At 60.6% G+C, this 6,310-nt stretch overlaps 1 long non-coding RNA gene across 3 annotated transcripts; it reads left to right on the forward strand.

Annotated features, from left to right (window-relative positions):
- Window positions 1–2,736: 2,736 nt before the first annotated feature.
- LOC122696140 lies at window positions 2,737–5,787 on the forward strand. 3 transcript variants are annotated; one of them, XR_006341696.1, is made up of 3 exons: window positions 2,737–3,010; window positions 4,427–4,553; window positions 5,178–5,787. It is a non-coding gene; the product is annotated as an uncharacterized LOC122696140 (long non-coding RNA). The 3 variants fall into 3 exon arrangements; XR_006341694.1 differs by lacking the exon at window positions 4,427–4,553 and having other exon boundaries at window positions 2,749–3,010; XR_006341695.1 differs by lacking the exon at window positions 2,737–3,010 and having other exon boundaries at window positions 3,867–4,553.
- The last annotated feature ends 523 nt before the right edge of the window (window positions 5,788–6,310 follow it).

Here is a 6,310-nt window from a genome sequence, read left to right on the forward strand (position 1 = left end):
CAAGTATCCCCCCCCCCCTTTTTTTAATGTGTGTGTGCATGCTCAGTTGTGTCTGACTGTGACCCTATGGACTGTAGCCTGCCAAGCTCCTCGGTCCTTGGAATTCTCCAGGCATGAACACTGGAGTCAGTTGCCATTTGCTTCTCCAGGGGATCTGGAGGATCCCACCTAGAGACTGAACCTGATTCCCCTGTGTCTCCTCTCTTGTAGGTGGATTCTTTACTGTTGAGCCACCATGGAAATGCTTTTTAAAAAAATATTTATTTTTATTGATTTAGTTGGCCATGCCAGGTCCTCGTTCTGGCACTCGGGATCTTCGATCTCCGTTGCAGCATGCGGGATCTTTAGCTGTGGCACGTGGGATCTAGTTCCCTGATGAGGGATGAAACTCAGGCCACCTGCATTGGGATCGTGGAGCCTCCACCACTCACGGGACCACCAGGGAAGTCCCCAGTGTATCACTTTTGTATTCAGAGAGAAAGTGATTCTAAAAACAAAGAACAGAAGTTCCTAGCTGGGCCCCACGGGTGTTTCTGCTTTGGACCCGTGCAGCCAGGTGGGTTTGACCAGCTGACAGGCCCGGGAGCTCCTGGGGCAGCTTCAGATCGGGGTTCCTGCAAAGAGCGACATGTCCAGGGGTTGCCAGCCTGACTGCATTTGTCACCTCCTCCCCCTCCTGCCCAGGGATGCCATGAGGACACGCCCACCCCAGGGCTCCCAGCACAGCCCCCAGAGGAGGGGCACCTCGGCCCTGGACTGTCCCTGTGCTGCCCACTGTCCAGCCACCTTCCTTGGCTTCCGCGCCGCCTCCCACCTGGAGTCCCCCTCCCCCTGGGGCGCACTTCCCAAATCCTCGCTGTCCTCGGGCACAATCAGCAGGGCCCTGAGGAGTCTCGGTGTCCGTGGTGAAGAATCCGCCTGTGATGCAGGAGACACCAGAGACACGGGTTCCATCCCTGGGTGGGGACGATCCCCTGGAGAAGAGAATGGCTACCCATTTTTGCCTGGAGAATCCCATGGACAGAGGAGCCTGGTGGGCTACAGTCCATGCGGTTGCAAAGGGTCGGACACGACTGAGCACATCCACTTCTGCGGAGCGTTAAACAGGGCTGCGCCCCTCCGAAAGTGTGTGTCCTGGCTGGGGTGGAAAGTCTGTCCACCCTTTTTCGGGTGGTCCTCCCCACCTCTCCGGGAGGCAGGCCTGCCCTCATCCCACCTGTGTTCCCGGTGCTGGAACAGAGCCTGGCACAGATGAGGGCTTGGTACAAGCCGAATGCATGGTATCGCCTCCTTCTTACTCTAGAATGCAGACGGCTGAGACCCAGAGAGGTTAAGCAACTTGCCTAGAGCCACACAGCCAGCAGGACGCTGGACCATGGAGGCCGGATTGTCAGCTTCGACACCACAACTCCAGGCCCCACGCCAGCCCTTCCTGCTCTGGGTTCTGATTCCAGGCTGAGTTGGACCTCGATGATGAGCAAAGGGCTTGGTGAAGGAGCCAGGCAGCAGTACGTGGACTTGGCACCAGATGGCCTGTTTCCATCCCAGTTCTGCCAAACCAGCAGGGTGACTTTGAGGAAGCTTCCTTACCTCTCTGTGCCCCCAGTTCCCGCATCTATAAAATGGGCTTCATTGGTTTGTTGTTAAGTGACTAATTTGTGTCTGACTCTTTTGTGACCCCATGGACTGTAGCCCCCCAGGCTCCTCCGTCCATGGGGTTTCCCAGCCAAGAATATTAGAATGGGTTGCAATTCCCTTCTCCAGGGAGCTCCTGACCCAAGGATTGAACCCAGGTCTCCTGCCTTGCAGGGAAGCTCTGGGGGGGGGGGGGGTCGGGTCACTTTAAATCAGGACATGTGAGGCATGGGGATTCCAGACTTGTGTGGGTCAGGCAGAGAGAGGGGGCTCTGGAGATGTCCAGTGAGGGGGCCCAGTGGTCACTTCAAGATGGGAGGAGGCCTGGCTGCCACCACACCGCCCAAATCCAACAGCCTCTGCTGTGAGGGGTCAGGGTGCCCTGTTCTTCCCAGCAGCTCAGCCGACCCCTCAGAAGCTCAATTTCCTTTAATCAGCAAGCATCAGACTTACTGTGGTCCAGGCATGGTTGGAGTACTCCTCACGGCAGTCATGTAAGGAGGGTGACACCACGGTACCCATTTTACAGGTCTCCCCGGTGGCCTCATTTCTTGTGTTTCCTACTTTGGCAGGCAGATTCTTTACCACTGGTACCACTGGGAAGTCGAGATGCAGGCTTGATCCCTGGGTTGGGAAGGTCCTCTGGCGTAAAAAAGGCAAACGGATTCAGTATTCTTGCCTGGAGAATTCTATGGACAGAGGAGCCTGGCAGGCTACAGTTCATGGGGTCACAAAAGAATCAGACACGACTGAGTTGCACCTACATCTACCTGCCTGATGGCGCCTGTGGTAAAGAACCGCCTGCCAATGCAGGAGACACAAGAGACACAGGTTCCATCCCTGGGCTGGGAAGATTCCTTAAAGAAGGAAACAGGCAACCCATTCCAGTATTCTTGCCTGGGAAACCCCACGGACAGAGGAGCCTGGCGGGCTACAGTCCATGGGGTCGTAAAAGAGCCGGATAGGACTGAGGGCCTAGCACTTTCACTTCACTTTTTCTCTTTCACTTTTCCCCCTCTCCTAGGAGAACGAGTCCCTGACAGGGTCAGACCGGCTGTAGCCAGGATGGTCAGAGAGGGAGGCTAACCCATAATGACCGTCCAGCAGGGGCTGAGTGGCCAGACGGATTCCGTCTGGGGGGCAGTCCAGAAGATTCCTGGGGGCGGTGATGTTCCCGCAGGGTCCGGATGCCAGCTGGGTGGGGAATTTGACAAGAGAGACCAGGATGGGAGACTTCTCAGCCGCGGAAGGGGCGGGTGTGCGCCCCGGCGGGGAGGGCAGAGGCCCCCGGCTCTGACCGCTGGGCCACCTCTGCTGTGGCAGGACACCCAGGGCTGGTCTGACCCAACCCTGCCGGCGGCTGCCAGGAAAACAGGTCAGAGCGGTTCGGACCCTGGCGGCTTCACAGGCGAGCTCGGCTGGGACACACACCGCCCGAGCGGGAGGAGGGGGCGGGCCGGGAGGGTGGGCCCCGGCTGCCCGGCCGGGCCCTCCCGCCTCCCTGGGGCTGTCACTCCCACCCGGCTGTCCAGCCCACCCAGGGAGCCGGGGCTGGCCGGCCGGCGGCCCAGGAGGGGCGGAAAGAGCGCCGGCAGCGTGGGCGGGAGCCGGTTCGCATGCTGGAAGCCGGCCCAGCCTCGCGGGGGGCTGGGTCCGCCCCTTCCCACGGTGGGGGACCTGGCCGAACGCGCAGCCCCGCGGGCCCGCACCGCTCTGCAGTGGGCTTGCAGGGAGGCAGCTCGTCTCCACGCGGGGGAGCGTGGTTGCGGCTGCTCCTCTGACTACAAGGAGGCGGCTCCCATCGCTGGGAGGTCAGCCGCAGCTGGATTCCAGGTCCCCGCGGCTCCTGAGAAGCTGTGGACCTGCACGGATTTTCTTCTTTGAACCCGAGTTTCCCCTCTGGCGCGGAACACCTCCTGGGGCGGGGGTGGAGGGAGGGGGGCGCGTCCCTAGGCTCTGCCGGTGGGGCGCGGGGTGGCAGGCCTCCAGGAAAGGCCAAGGTCATCCCCGGAGGGCAGGGCCCCCCGCTGGGACCGCTCCCAGCCCAGGCCACTGCCCAGGCCTCCTGACGCCACCCCTCCCGCCCCCACCCGTCTGAAGCGCGCTCACAGCCGGTCACCCCTGCGTGAACCCTCCCTGTTTACAAGGCGGTTCACCTAAAAGACGCTGTCGTCACCCCTTACACAAACAGCACCGTTGAGCTGCTGCCGGGGCGGGGTGGGGGCGGGGGTGGCGGGCAGGCCGGCCTGCTGCGCCCGCAAGGCCATGGGCCAGGGGGCACAGACAGACAGCGGGAGCTGGTGCCCTAGCTTGGGGAGGGGTCAGGCAAGGCCTTTAGAAAGCAGCAGCCTTGGGCTGGGCCTTGGAGGGTCCCACGCCCAGGGCTTTTTCTCACTTGACAGGCCAGTAGGGCCCTCCACCACCCAGACAACCCACGGGCAGGGAAGTCCTGGCTGCCGGAGCTTTTACTGAGCTGTGTGGCCTCAGTCTTCCCATCCGTGAGATGGGCTGTGACCGCGGTGTCCTCCCCCAGCGCTGGGTGGGGCTGCAAGCAGTTGGCAAGGTTCCACTCCTGCAGGTGGATGGGCTAGGCTCTCTGGCGCCCCGGGCTCTGTGCGCAGGCTCAAGGGGGTGTCCAGAGCAGGCAGCTCCTCTCTGCATTCCTGCTCCCGGGCAGCCTGGTGCCAGCCATGCTGGCTGCTGGCACCCTCTGTGATTATCCCACCAGTCCCCACCCGGTTCAGCCTGTCCACCTGAATGCACGCACTGAGGCCCTGTAAAATTGATGCAGACAATCAGCCGCATCAGACGTGAGGAGAGACAGCTCCCCAGGCACCAGGAGGGGAGGCGAGGCTCCGAGGCTTGCGGCTGCCGGAAAGCCCATCGGGGCCTGAGCCAGCCCTTCCTTCCTGGGGGAGGTGAGTGGGAGAGGCAGAGAGAGACAGACAGAGGGAGGGGAGAGACAGATGGAAGCCCGCAGAAGGAGCTGGAGACAGAAATACGAGGACGCAGAGCCCAGAGGGTGCTGGGAGAGGCAGGAGGGCAGTGGGGAAGGGGCGATCTTGAGAGAGGCAGCCTGGACTGAGTCGCCTGGCCACCGAGGGTTGGCAGCCCTACAGAGCCGGCAGAAGCCTGGGCGGCGGCTGGAGAGGGGAAGGGCCCCCCCGCAGCCTACCAGCAGGCCTCCCCTCTCTATTCCCAGCCCTGGACGAGCTGTACACTCTCCCCCTCCCCACAGACACCCCTTTGTGCACCCCCAGCAGTCACCCAGCATCACTCATGATTACACGTGTCTGTCCCCATGCTCGACTCAGCCTCATGCACACAGTGGCTGGCAGGACCCAGGGGCTCCTGGTCTGCCAGGGAGGTGAGACCAGACTGGGGACACCTCCATGCCTGGGACCCTGTCCCCTGCGGCTGCCGGGGCCACATCCACCACACCCCTGGGGCACCTGGACCTTCAGCAGGATGGACGTTTCCCTGGAACCACTGCTTCAGCGCGGATTCTCTCCCCCACCCTCCCTGTTCTTTCCATATCCCAGACGGCAGCCAGGGCCCTGCCCCTCAGAGAGCCTCTCCTCGGGGTTTCCTGCCGGGTACAACCGACTGCTCCCCGCTGGTCCCAGTGTGACATGCAGCTTCCGGTTCACACTGGACCCCAAGAATCCACTCCCACCAGCACCGTGGACAGAGGCTCCTCAGCCAGAGCGGGACTCAGGGGATCTGGGGAGGGCCAGGCAGAACGGCCTCTCAGGACAGCAGCGCCTACACGGCCCACACCAGCACTGCCCAGCAGCCTTGCTGAAGACACCCGGACGTGGACGGCTACCTGCGTGCACAGCCACTGTGGTCGGCGCCTGGCCCACCCCGTCTGCCCTCCGCCCGAGGTCAGGGCAGACCACACGCCCTGGGTCTACCCCACCCCAGCAGTCCTTGATCCCTGACAGCTCAGAATATTCTGCTTTCAGTGGACAAGTGAGCTCTCTCACTTCTTATATATATATTTGGTCACATCATGCAGCATGTGGGATCTTGGTTCCCTGACCAGGGATCAAATCCACGTCTCCTGCATTGGAAGCTCGGCATCTTAACCGCTGGACTGCCAGGGAAGTTCCCTCATTTCTCTTTCAATAAAGTCATCTCTGTGAAAATGGATTTGTAACAGTTAAAAATCCACGCAGCAGAACGACTCAAGTTGTGGTCAATTGAAGAAGGTTTCCGTGGGTTGGAAAAAAGTGATGAAAATGAAAGCTGCTCAGTTGTGCCCGACTCTTTGCGACCCCATGGACTGTCCATGGAATTCTCCAGGCCAGAATACTGGAGTGGGTAGCCTTTCCCTTCTCCAGGGGATCTTCCCAACCCAGGGATGGAACCCTGGTCTCCCTCATTGCAGGCGGGTTCTTTACCAGCTCAGCCACCAGGGAAGCCCAGGAACACTGGAGTGGGTCCCCTGGCCTGGAGGATCACAGAATAATTCAAGGTGGTCATCTCAGTACATCCACAAACTGTTTTCCTACATTTACTCCTTTAAGCTGTACGTTTACAGTCCATGGGGTCCCAAAGAGTGGGACATGACTGAGCTTTCATGAAGATCTATTAGTAATTCTGGAACCTTTTCCTCACCCTCAGGAGAAACCTTGTACCCATTAGCAGTCACTCCCCATTCCTTCCTCCC

Source organism: Cervus elaphus, chromosome 6 (genome assembly GCF_910594005.1).
Source record: "Cervus elaphus chromosome 6, mCerEla1.1, whole genome shotgun sequence".
NCBI lineage: Eukaryota > Metazoa > Chordata > Mammalia > Artiodactyla > Cervidae > Cervus > Cervus elaphus.